We start from the raw sequence: 13,712 nt of genomic DNA, 5'->3' as shown, positions 1-13,712 counted from the left end.
TAAACAAAATCTTAGGAAAAAAAAAAAAGAGTCAGATGCTTAACTGATTGAGCCACCCAAGCACCCAGCTAAAATTATCCTAATGCTTGAGCTGGGGTCAAAGGAGCAGAGGGGTCCAAGTGAAAACACCTTCTCAAAAACTCTATAACAAGTCATCGTCACTCCTTCAGTGCTGTCACTTATTCTTTGCTGCCTGTGGGAAACCTGTATTTCTAACTTTGAAACAAATCATTCAACTACGATGTTCATTCCCACATATATAACTATTAGCTTTGGTCCTATATAAATGTCCTATAATTGAACAGAAGGTATAGCTTGAGAGAGAGTAAATATTGAAAATCTAGGCAAGTGAAATTGACACTTGAAGAATGAATTGATAAAAGTTAAATATTTTGATGATGCATCAAGAGGAATAAAGCCAAGAACAAATAAAGAACTGAAGTATATCAGTTTATAATTTTAAAATATCTTTCTTATGGAAGGATATATAAGGAATAATAAATGCCTTCAGAAAGAGATGATTCTTGTATTGAATCACATTGAGTTTAGGTCACTGCAATCCTTCAAAATGATAAACAAATTATAGGTTCTAGATTATAGTCAGATAAATGACCTGAAGCAATAGGCATCTATTTTAGAATATATTAGATCAGGTAAAAGATTCAATTTAGTCAGCAGTAAATGAAATCTTTATTTGTTTAAAAGTTTTAATCATTAAAGAAAAAAAAATTAAAAAGAAAAAAAAAAGATACAAACCTTTCAAATAGTAAAGAAAAATACTTTTGTATAACCTTTACAGAGTTCTACATGTAGCATGCTTTATTTGACCAGGATAAAAACAGTTCAAATATGCCAGACATTAGGAGAAAGGAAATATTAATTCAAAATAAGGACATTTGCTAGAAAGAAACTCAATGTATAAAAAAAATGAATCCTAATAAAATGATCAGAAGGTCTACAATAAGTAACGAAGAAAAATACTGTGGGCAAAAATATCAGAATGCTATATTATAGACTATCTGGGATGTGGTCTGTGACCTGTAAACATCCATCCCCCTCAAATATCTATCATTTTCAAATAGGCAGAATGGTACACAGATTGTAAGAAAGATTAACCACCCTCCCACACTTACCATCAATAAGCTCAGATTACTTTAAATTGAGCATTCTCATATTCCTGGCCTCTGCCCAAGTTCATTTTAAAGATTATTTTTTACAGTTCTCTTTCTTTTTCCATACCAGCAATCTGTTCTTAGCCTTTTAAATATCTGCTCAACCATTTTAGCAAGCATTTTAAATACACAGAAGGATGAAATTTAATATTAATAAAATATCCAAAGTTAAAGCCCTAGAAAACAATTTCAATATTTATCTCTGAGTATCTCTTGTAACCCAGTATGTAAGTACATCGAAATTAGAGCAGAAACAGAGTTAAAGATCTGAAGAAAAGTCATTTGATTCTAATGAGTAATTGTGCTATATAATTTTTTCTAAGATCATATTCAATCCATGATTTTAAATAACATATATTGATATTCACATTTTAATATAAAAATTAACATGATAGCTTGATATTATGCATCATTCAGATACCAGTAAGTATGAATTTCATAAGGTATCAGTAAACTACTAGAACTCAAAAGATAAAAGAGCTTTGCAGTCTTTCATAAGCTTCTTTTTGAAAGGCTGAGTTTGACCAGTACTTACTTAAATTCAGAGTATTTCTGTTAAAAGCCATCATTCAATTCTTATGTATTAAAAACGCGGAAAATACAGAAATAAAATTTTTCAAATTAAGAAATTTATATTTATTAACAAGTGTTACTCCTAATACCCTAATAAGCATCTGATTTATCCAATGACACTGAGTATTTTAAATTTTTATTATACATTGGTGGTCATTAAGTCTTTACCCCCTCAGGTAGATGAAGTGTTCTGTGTTGAAGAATATTGCACCAAACATGTAAACACTATTCATTTGCACAGAAAGAAAATAAAATCTGTTTAGCCAGGCACTCAAGGCACTCCAGAATTGAGCCTTATCTGTCCTGTATGAGGCAGCCTAAATGGACCGACTACTTTTTATTCCTCTGACTCCGGCTTTTGCTGTCTGGCTATTCTATGCACCTGCCAAGCCCTTCCCCATCTCTCATCTTACACTTTTTTCTAAGTGTTCAAAATCTAGCCATTGGAAGCATTCTTGAGAACTCTCAAGCACAAAATCCTTTTCTTAAAGCTTTTTTTTTTTTTTTTTTTTTTTTTGTAATGCCTTGCCAGAAGTGATATGAACAGCACTGAATTCCTATAGGGCATTAAGTTTGTTCTAACACTTATTACAATACAGAATTTTAGAGTCAGAGCAACTTTAGTGGTCATTTCATCCATGAGACCTTTTCTTCTCTTTTTTTGGCAAATCAGAAAACTGAAGACAAAAAAGGACTTATACCTTCGACTTGCTTGCCTCCTTTCCCACCCTGTATTTTGAATAGATCTGCATATAGTTCATCATCCCTTTAAACAGATAAGCTCCTTCAAGTTTCATATCTTCTTAATATATACTTACATTACACTCATACTTTATATTGGGCAACCTTAAATAAATGATAAATGGGGTGGAATGGAACGGGGGCAGGCAGGAACAAGTCTTGATTCTATTAGGGGGTAAACAATTCTCTAGGGACTGAGTAAAGACTATGAATATTAAAATGCCCTTCTAGTCTTTTCCCCCAACTGCAATGGTTAATCCTATGACACTGTCAAAGTGAAAGCATAAGGACAGAAAAGGCTAGTAGTTTTCTGTCCTTACTATATTCTTGAGACAATCTGAAAAACCAAATCAGACAATCCAACAACCTTAAATAAACCAAAAAGAACCTGTGAGAATAGGTTTCTCTGGGTGCCATCCCTGTATCACCTGCTCAAAATCACATTGACTGATTTTCCACTTTAATGAAGGAGCCAGCAAAGTAAGCAGAAATGAGCAAGAAAATTAAACATTGTGTAACGTCATTATGGAAATATATAGGATCATGATGTAGAAAATAATAGGGGACTCATTTTAGATAGAGTGGTCATTAAGATTTATGTGAGGAAGTTACATTTATTCTGAGAAAGGGAGATGAAAGCGAACCAGCTTCAGGAAGAATCTGAGGAAGTTTATTCAAGTTTATTGCACTGAGGAAACAGTACAGAGATACCTGACATGACCATAGTTGATAGTTTGGCCTATTGAACAGAAGCTGAATTTTTCCATGGTTTAAAATGAAACAGTTCACCATATACAGTTGTACAACAGAAAGCTGTTCACACACACTTTTTATTTGGATGAAGAGCACCACTACAGAGCATTTAGCCTCAAGCTCATTCCTCTGTGTTCCCACCATCATTACACGCATGGTTAATACACACAATCTTCACCAGGAAGTAGGTGAAATATGGACGTGTCAAGCTCCCCCAGTAAAATGTGTACTTTTCGAGGGTAGGAACCATCTTCAAACCATCTTTGTATTCCAATGTATTCCAATTCTTAGCATATTCTGGGGCATTAATAAAAACTGAATTGTTGCTGAATTATATTTTATTGTATTTCATAAACTGGACTAAATTCCACAATGCTTTGTAACAGAAAATCTGAATGACTAAGGCAATATATACATCAGCCCTTGGCTAATATGGAGAAAAATACTTGTATTTTTTGCTATCACATCTGGTAGAAAGATTTTTTGTTGATTTACAAATAGATGAGTATTTTTGCATTGTTGTGGAATAAAATGGCTGCTAAAATGGGATAAAAATAAATTTCAATTACACTGTAATATTTGATTCTATTAAAAGTCCATTCTACTTTTCTAAATAATGTAATATCTTTAGATGCTAAAAAGGGGAAAATTCAAAATTTTTTAAAATTATAAGTGTTTTAAAATTAATATACAGCATATAAAAGTAAATCATAATAATTATATTAAAATTATCAGAAAATAAATCTTTAATAAACTAAATGCTTTATAAATGAATAAGTTGATATACACAATGCATTCACTAGTATTGAAAGGTATTTCTATAATAAAAATATATAACAATCACCATTTAAACTGTTTTTAAATCTTAAGTTGGGAACAACAATTGTCATAAAATTGTATGGCCCATAAAACTTCAAATAAAGGAATAAATTTTGCTCTATGAACATTTCACTGAAAGTATGTTGTTGGGTCTATTAGTTGACCCATTCCAATCAACTGGATTAAAATGTTTTCTCTACTCCCAATTCTAACAGACATGGAAAAGGGAATAATTTTTTTTTTCTTATCTATGGCTGACTATCCCAACGGTTCTGCTTGTGTGATGACAGCAATTGAGTATTATTAGATATAGTAGTCAGCCCCCAAAAGAGCTTCCAATAACCTGCCTCCTGGTAGTCATACCCTGTACAGTCCCCTCCTTCACTGAATAAAACTGCTTGTTAACCAACAGGCTACTGGGAAAATGACTACGTGGGACCATGAGGCTGAGTCATAAAAGACATTCTGGCATCTATCTTGTGCGCTTATGAATGATTTACTCTGAAGAAAGCTAGCATCATGAGGATACTCCTGGAGCAATATGAGGAGATGCACTCAGAGAAGAGCTGAAGTCTCTTTCCAAGAGCCAGCACCATCTGCCAATCACCTGAGTGAGGCATCTTAGAATCAGATCCTTAAGTCAAATCAGGTTGTCAGACCTGACCTTAAATAATGACAACCTATGATATTCTGTATTTGTTGAAAGTGATGCAATAGCTTGTCTTCATCTCACACAAAACTGTTTTTCCTAGTTAAAAGAATGCCAGAAGGTGTCTTCCAAGAATTCACTTGAGTCTTACGCATTCAACATGAAAGCAACTGTTGAAGATGAAAAACTTCAGGGCAAGATAAATGATGAAGACAAACAGAAGATTCTTGACAAGTGCAATGAAATCATCAACCGGCTTGATAAGAACCAGACTGCAGAGAAGGAAGAATTTGAACACCAGCAGAGAGTTGGAGAAAGTCTGCAACCCCATCATCACCAAGCTGTACCAGAGTGCAGGGGGCATGCCAGGAGGAATGCTGGAGATTCCCCTGGTGGTGGAGCTCCTTCCTCTGGTGGTGCCTCCTCTGGGCCCACCATTGAAGAGGTTGACTAAACCAATCTGAGGATAAATAGGTTGAGCATTGTTCCACACACAATATTTAAAGGACCCAAATTTGTAGCAATTCCACGGCAGCTGTAATGTTGCTGCTATAGCAAAAAAACTGGACATTCTTGATACTTGAATATGGAATATTTGCACAGGGAAAGGAAATAAACATTGCACTTTATAAGCACCGTATTGTTAAGTGGAAAATGCAATGTCTTAAATAAACTTGTATTTAAAATTGGCACCATAAAAAAAAAAAATGCAAGAGAAGGAACCTACTTTTCTATTATTTTTCTTGGTTCATGGATCTTTGGAACTTGTTCACTGACCCTCAAGTCTCATATTCTAAAATTCTTCTCTCCTATTCTTCAAATAAACTCAACTTTCACCTCATTAAACCACCCACTATCTATAAAATCTCATAAGCATTTCCACTTTTGCCTTTATATGTGATGTTTCCAATGCATTTTAGGCCCAACCCTTCTCTGAATGGCTAACGTTTGCTCATTTATCATTAAATTTCATAGAAAAAATAATTCGTGTATAATATATAGCAAGATTATAGTGAAAGGAAATCTGAGGCCAACAATTTTGATGAAGCCTCTTACATTCATCCATCGTGAACACAATCAAAATTACTGTCATGAGAAGACAACTTGATATGAAAGAAATGCATTTGTATTTTACCTAGGTTTTTCCCAATGTAGATGTATTTGTTTTAAACATCAAATTAAAAAAAAAAAAACCCACACATTTCTTTTGTACTGACCATGATGATCCTATCAACTCTGGAAAGAATCTGGCTTGTTTGTGGTTTGGGGCAAAAAAAAAAAAAAAAATACTGTCAGTAACTGTATCCTCAAAACTTGACATTTCTATTATGATATATCATTTTTATAGCATTGAAGAAGTTTGCCTATTTTCTAGAACCCCCTCTTTGAAAATTATAAGGGCTACCAACATCTCAAAAGTGTTATAAGTTTCTTTGCCAAGGAAAACTTAGCTTGGAAGAAAAGGCTTGGTAATAACACATAGCACAGACGGAGTACCTTTGAGGCTTGGCAACACTCATGGCTTTGCTGCCTTGGTGAAGAAAGGAGCTCCCCACAAGACCATGACTCACTGATTTCTAAGCTGGAATACACTGACAATAAAAACACTGCCAGAAATCCTGAGAGAATTTTTGTCTACTGTCCTGAAAGTTGTCAACTTTACCAGAGCCAGGGTCTTAAATCACTGCCTTTTTAAGAAATATGTCAAGAGGATGAAAAGGAAATGTGAAGTTCATCTACTAGACAGAAGTTTGCCAACCTGCCAGAGCACATGTTCCAAAGCCCTTGATTGAACTTTGAGTAAAAAGTTCAAGAGAAAGGAAGCTCATCCTTGGAATAATTTTATAGAGCTTTTTTGTGGCTTGACTTACTTGGCAGGTATTTCTGGACACAGAAATGAATAAGCATTTTCACATAGACCCCTGTGACACTATTTTCAATAGGGATAATAAACTGTGAGCTATCTTGTTCAACTTCCTAACTAGGGAGAAAAGTTTAGAGGTAGGCAACTACATGAATTCCCAAATGCTATAAAAAACACTTCTTCAGGATTAAGTTATTAGTGACAAAACCTTGCACAATCCTTCCAGGAAATATCTTTAGACCTCTGGAATCACACAGAACTCTTGATTAATGGTTCTGCTGAAATGACTTTTAAATTGAACACAGACTGAAAAATTCTGATGTTGACTTAAAAAAAAATTGGAGAAACATTTTTGGTCAAATCTGACCCAAACAACTTAATTAAATGAATTCAAATGAAGAATCTTGGATAACTCTAGTCTTACAGAAAATAGCTAAATCCCAATGTATAGAGCTGACTATAGAAGCCCTGATTGCTTCGGTATCACTGGTAAGTTTTGAAACATTTCCAGCCAAAAGGAAAATAACCTCGATTTATGTCAAAGATGATGTGTACATAACAATATTAAAAAAAAAACACTGAAATTCTTATTCAAGCAGCTGCCTTCTTGAGGAAATTAATTTTGAACAGAGTTAAAGTTTAATTTATTTTTAATTTGCACAAGTTCTATTTCTTGCTCTTTTTTTTTCTTATTTATAGAATTGGACCATTAACTCTTGCATAAAAATAGGGAGACATTTTGTGAAGAGTTTAATTTGGTCTATGGATAAAATAGATGCAAACACATTACATAAATTTTATGAAGAATTTTGCATTTACGTTATATCTGTGTTTTTCCAGGATAGGGCCTCTCCAGGCTTCATCAGATTCTCCCAGGATGCAGTAACCACACCAATTAGGAACCTCACACTTCACCGCTTAGGTAGAGCATTCTTTGACTTTTCTGGGCCAAGTCAGCATTGCCACCTTCTGTATTCCCACCACATTCTAGCTCCTACTTTGTGCTGATCAGTTTTACAGTAGCTTTCTTCTTCATGTCGTTAGATTGTGATATTATTCAGAACAGGAACTATGTACTCATATTTGCATTCAGTGCACATATTAATCAGTAAGGCCTTGGGAATGATAGGTGCCCACAAAATGTCTCATAAGTGAATAAATGCAAATAAACATGCTCTTTCGATTGTTTTGATTTTACCCCCTGGGAGCCTGTGTTTGTAGAACAAATAATTTTATGTGGGATGATATTTTCATCTTCATTGTTAATAAAGGAAAGTGACCTGGAAACAGAGTAAGACCTATCACATAATACCTAGCAAACAGTCATCTTGAAATTACAAAAAATTTATTTTACACACTATTTAAATTAGAATGAGTTGACCATATAGGAAAAAAAATAGTAATTAAACTCTTGCCAATTAAATTAAAAATCTATACAGCATGAAGATTTAAAAAAATCATCCTTTTAATTTTTCATATCATGGAAGTTGTGCTTGGTTCTAGAGACAAGTCACTCGATCCATTCTTTAAAATGTATTGCCAGAAACCATGATAAGGTAATTAACATTAAATTCAAAGGTTACATATATCCAGTCAATTTCTTTCCATAATTAGCTAAATTACTCATATAACCTAAGAGAAAAATGAGAAATGTTTAATTATTTAGGTACTGTGTTTATTTTCAATCTCTTTTTGTCCTCTGAGACTTCCTAATATATCTAATAACACACTAGTTTCATGTTTTATATTTATAACAGAATTTTAATATCAGAAGATTTCAATATATCTAAAATTAATATGAAATTTTTCTATTTTAATTTTACTTAAGAATTTTTATATCTTACACATATGAGAACCTCAACTCCATGTTTGTTGAACTTAATTTAATACTCCAAATATTCAGAATGAAACCATCGTTTCTGACAGAAAGCATTGTTCAAGCAATTAGAAGAATATAAAGCCATAAGGTAAGATGATAAGGTCTAAATAAAGCAGCTGAAGTTAATTATCTCTGGGGAATAATTTTAAAATAATAGGTACATTAGCTAGAGGAAATTATAGCGACATATCTTCTCATAAAAAATGGAGCATGTGGCAAAAATAAAATTGTAAAGAAAATGCCTTTTCTATCCTAATACAAAGTAAAGCATCAGAGTCTTTTTGTATTAAGCCAGAAACCCCTCGGTATGCAGGGAAGCCCCTTAGGAAGGTCTCTGTCACCGAGCAAATGACTGGTGCATCTGACTCTGTCTGTTCACATCTATAGCTCCATCACTTTCCATCTGTTTGTGTTCACACTCGCTCTCTCTCTTTTTTCTTTTTGGAATCCTTTTCTGAATCTTCAGTCTTAGACCCCAGAATCTTTGGAATAGTTTAATATTCAATTTGAATTTGCCTGGTTCAATTCTACAAGATAAGGTGCATGATTTCAAACAACTAACTTAATAATAAAAAATCAGTTTTCTTTTTCAAGACTGTCCTGAACATGTCTAATTATATCTATAAACACCATGATTTTATATTTGCCAATAATAATCTACTTAATGTATTTGACAGACTTATTTTGTAAAGTCAGTTTTCTGATCTTTGCTATGTCAAGGTAATATTCACCATAAGCAAAATAGTATCTCATCATTAATTTGATGTGAGATTTCACTTAATATTTGATTTTCCAGATATGTTACCTATATAAGTAAATTACCACATTTTAGTATACTGTCCTTTCCTTATCAGTACATAAAACAAAAACTTTCTCCCCAATACCCGTATTTTTAAAAAAAGAGCAATCTCTGTACATTACTAGGTTAGAATTCCAAAAAAGTTTTGAAAAGTCATGACTTACAATTATAGAGGACCAAAAATTACCAATTATCCCTAAAGATCAAAGAAACATTACTTCATTTACAAATACATTTGCTTTATGGAGGTTATAATAAATAATAATATTACTACATATGGCACTTCTCATCTTCAAAGACTTTTTCAAAATAGTAATTAGCAAGATTACACATTCAATAGGTGATATGTGGACCATGTGTTTTACTTTTTAAAAAAGTACAATTTTGTCATGCTAATCTCAGGACATATTTTTTCATTAATGATACTGAGTACTTACTACAAATTTTTATCTCTACTATATACTGTGAATATCTGTTCAGGTTCATGAATATTCTAAAAATATTTGACAAGGTTAAAAGTTAACATTAAAGAAAAAATTTATATTATCTTTGTCCTTAGTGATACAAATAGGGACTTTTGAACAAGGTATTTATAGCTAGTTTCAGTTTCATGCAATGGACTGAAAGTTTTTACCCTGTACTGAGCAAATAATCACCTACTTTTACTGTTATCTCTACCTTCCCCATTGTGATTCTCAATGCTGACTGACTTCACTGATTCTAGAATTCTCTGTTGCTTAAATGTATTCTTTCCTTTGATTCTCTAGAGATAAAAAAGTATTTTTTAATATTACTAAAAACTGGTTTTAAAAAATGAAATTTGGCTGAATATGCTGGTACACAGATTATGTCTTGACTTCAACATTTAGAAACACAGAACACCACTTATTGAATATTTTATTTGAAAAGAAGGTGCTATCTTATTCTTAAATAAATTAAATGCTTGTACTAAGAATACAACAATGTGCAAAAATGAATGCCAATTCAGATGTATTTGGGAAAAATAAAATATACTTTGGCCACATTCTTTTTGTGAAAATGATCTGAATGCATACTTTTCTCTCTTCCATTTATTTCCTATTTATTATCCTACCACACTAGTAAGTTAGTAAGTTCTTTGAGAGATCTGAGTATGTATTATGTGGGATACGAATCCCTCTCAGTTCCAAAAGAGTAATTATGTTTAATGAATCAATAATACTCTTTGATGTTCTGATTTTAGCTAATAATCTACTACTCTTAAGGAGTTAATCAGATATTTCTTTTTGTGGGTCTTTCTTGATTCAGAGGAGAGACTGAGTGAAGAGAGAAACCTCAATTTTGCACATGTCCAAAATATAGTGAGAAATTTATTTACTATTCATATATTCATTTATTGAAAAAAAATTCTGGTAGTTCAAGGAGGGTTACTTTGCTAATGACCACACAGTGGATCAAAAGGATATTCTTGGCTGGGAGAGAGAACAGCTCTTCAAAACCTTTCAGAGTTAGTATTGTCGGTACCCTTCCAGAGTCTATGGTGAAAATTGAAATTAGTATAATCTATCTAGTAAGTGAAGTTCTTACTGGAATTAGAGTGATTTACTTTAGAAGCTCATCGAAGTGATAAGAATATTATTGGATTTTAACTAAGTTACTATTTTAAGAAACAAATGTCCCCTTTTGCCCATTAATAATATTATTTTCACTGATCTATGTCCTTTGATTACATTTAAAATGTAGAACCTCAGCTGGTAATTCATTTTTATTGAATTAGTTCCTTTTCATTACACATAGCAGTGTTTTAAGTAAGAACTGATAGAATATAGAAGTTAACTTTTGTTTTGAAGTCTATTTGAAACATATTTTCTCCTTTTTCCCACTAATGTGTCCAACTAGTCACCAGTTTCTATTTACTCTGCCTCAGAGCTGTTTCTCTGATTCCACACAGGTAAATCACACATGGATCTTTCCATGTCCATTTACTGTCACTCATGCAGTTTCATTCACTGCCAAGGCTCCCTGTACAGAGGCAGAGCCAGTCCTCTCTGCTTTGTGCTCCCAGAGCCCTTGATACATCACTCCTACCTTAGCAGTTTTACTCTTCTTTAAAATCACCACCCTACCTAACCCACCTGCAGCTGCACCACCCCCACTGCTGAGAGTTCATAAACATGTCTTAATAGTTCCCCAAGGGCCTGGTACATAACAGTATTTATTGGGTGGAAGGATGAATAGATGGATAAATTACTAAAATTACTTACCACCATCTAAACTTTAGGAAGAAGGAATTCCTTATGAAATTCTTGGCTACAAAATTCAAATTGTGCATTATTAATTCAACCTTAATTTTTTTAGGCATTTACTCAGGTTTCTACACCTAAGGTTGATATTGATATGGACTCTGTACCAGTCCAAGTGGCTGGATTCTACAAAAATATTCAAATTCTCATATCTACCACAGTTTCACAGTTTTCTTCAGTCACGGTTTCAAGTAAAGAACAATTTCATAACTGACTTAGCTTAGAAGACAAAAGAAAGATTTTCTGTTCTTCACTCCCTAGCCCCTAGATATGTTTAAAAGCCTGCTGGACCTAAGGAGCAAGAGGTATTGTCACCAGTTCTGCACAGCTCTGGAGTAGAACCCTCCCTTCATTGACACCTACACACACTGTATTAGTCATTTGGTCTGCCATAACAAAATATCAAAAAAGTAGAATGAGTGACTTAAACAACAGAAATTTATTTCCTCAGAGTTCTGAAGACTGGCTTCCAAGATCAAAGTGCCAGCAGGTTCAGTACCTAGTGAGGGCTCTCGCCTTGTATCACAGATGCCTGCCTTCTAACTGTGCCTCACGTAACAAAGAGAAAGTACGAGCTCCGGTTTCTCTTCCTAATCCCATAAGGGCCATCCCTATCATATTGGAGTCCCACCTCTATTACCTCACTCAACCTCAGTTACTTCTTAGAAGTCCTATCTCCAAATATAGTCTGATTGGGGATTTGCGGTTCAGGGTCTGGGGCTCTAACATATGAAATCTGTGGGTCACAATTCAATCCATAGCATATACACACACTTTGATTTTCCCCTACATTTCTTTTCCTGGCATTTCTTGACTTGATTGTACGCATCTGAACACAACTAACCAACCGGGACACAAATTCAAGTTTCACACAGTACATCTGTCTTTAGAGTTTAGGATCTGGGCATTCCCTTCATGTGTAACTTCACTATGCCCAATACAAGGTGGATCTTTGTATATAAGATTCAATCTGGTACTTTGAAAAGAAATGAAGGAATCATTACAAGTGGAGCTCACAAACTTTTTGCACTTGAAAGTGCCAGACTAGAGGAACTTACCAAAGAGTACAGGAGGAAAACTTTCTTTCTAATCTCTAATATTAGAACTCAAAGCATATTCTATTAGTTTCTATGATATCTGCAATGCTAGCTGGTTAACAGCAACTTGAAAGGCTATTAATTTTATCAAAGGTTGCTTGGGATTCAAATGGTTTCTAAATAAACATGGCAGGAAATTTTGTAAAATAACAGGGAGTTAGGAGGAAAATTCAAACGGTAGTTTTGTCTATGTCTAGTTTCATGTGTTCCTTCCTTTTTTTTTTTTAAAGATTTTTATTTATTTATTTGACAGACAGATCACAAGTAGGCAGAGAGGCAGGCAGAGAGAGAGGAGGAGAAAGCAGGCTCCCTGCTGAGCAGAGAGCCTGATGCGGGGCTCGATCTCAGGACCCTGGGATCATGACCTGAGCTGAAGGCAGAGGCTTTAACCCACTGAGCCACTCAGGCACCCCTCATGTGTTCATTCTAAGTAACAATGATTAGGATTCATGTTATTATCAATATCTTGGTGAATGAGGCATCTGCTACAGTTGTCCTTTTAGTTTTGTGTTATTAGGGAGACAAATGTTTCCTTTATGCAAGATAAGCTTTACACTTTAGTGCTATTGCCTATCTATTGCTCTGAAAAAAAAATCAATATGTATTTTAAATTACACATATAATTGTTTTGTGTTTTGGTGCCTAATTCCTTTCCTTGAAATGCATGAAAAAAATTAAAATGTTCCAATTGTTTCCTTTAATTCCTTTCATGCACTTTTGTGGAGGGAATTAACCTCCACACTCTAAAATGATTGTATGTGTAATATTAAAAATGGAACATCTCATTTCCTTTTTATTTCTATTGTGGGGATTGTAAACACCAGAGGTATCTAATGAAGACCCTATTTTTACAACATCACAAAATGAAAAAGGCACATTGGAAATACAACTAGAAGCTTGTTTTTTCAGATTGGTCCCAAGACCTCCTGCAACACGCTATTTTGTTGTTGGTTTGGGGGGGTGGTTTACTTCCATTTTCTTGTCGCCTTTCTTTTACTTCAAACTTCTAATAATTGAATATGACAAAGGCTCAACAAAGTAGCTGCATAGAGGTTAGCATCTAGTAACTTGAGTCTTCTTTATT

General features: G+C 33.8%; 1 protein-coding gene across 1 annotated transcript in view; it reads right to left on the bottom strand.

Annotated features, from left to right (window-relative positions):
• Positions 1–13,712, bottom strand: part of NEGR1 (neuronal growth regulator 1) — an 851,338-nt gene that overhangs the window by 614,375 nt on the left and 223,251 nt on the right. The window lies entirely within an intron of this gene.

The sequence above is a fragment of the Mustela erminea genome, chromosome 10 (assembly GCF_009829155.1).
Source record: "Mustela erminea isolate mMusErm1 chromosome 10, mMusErm1.Pri, whole genome shotgun sequence".
NCBI classification, from domain to species: domain Eukaryota; kingdom Metazoa; phylum Chordata; class Mammalia; order Carnivora; family Mustelidae; genus Mustela; species Mustela erminea.
Note: the sequence above shows the minus strand (reverse complement) of the source record. Positions and strands in the feature narration are given on the sequence as shown.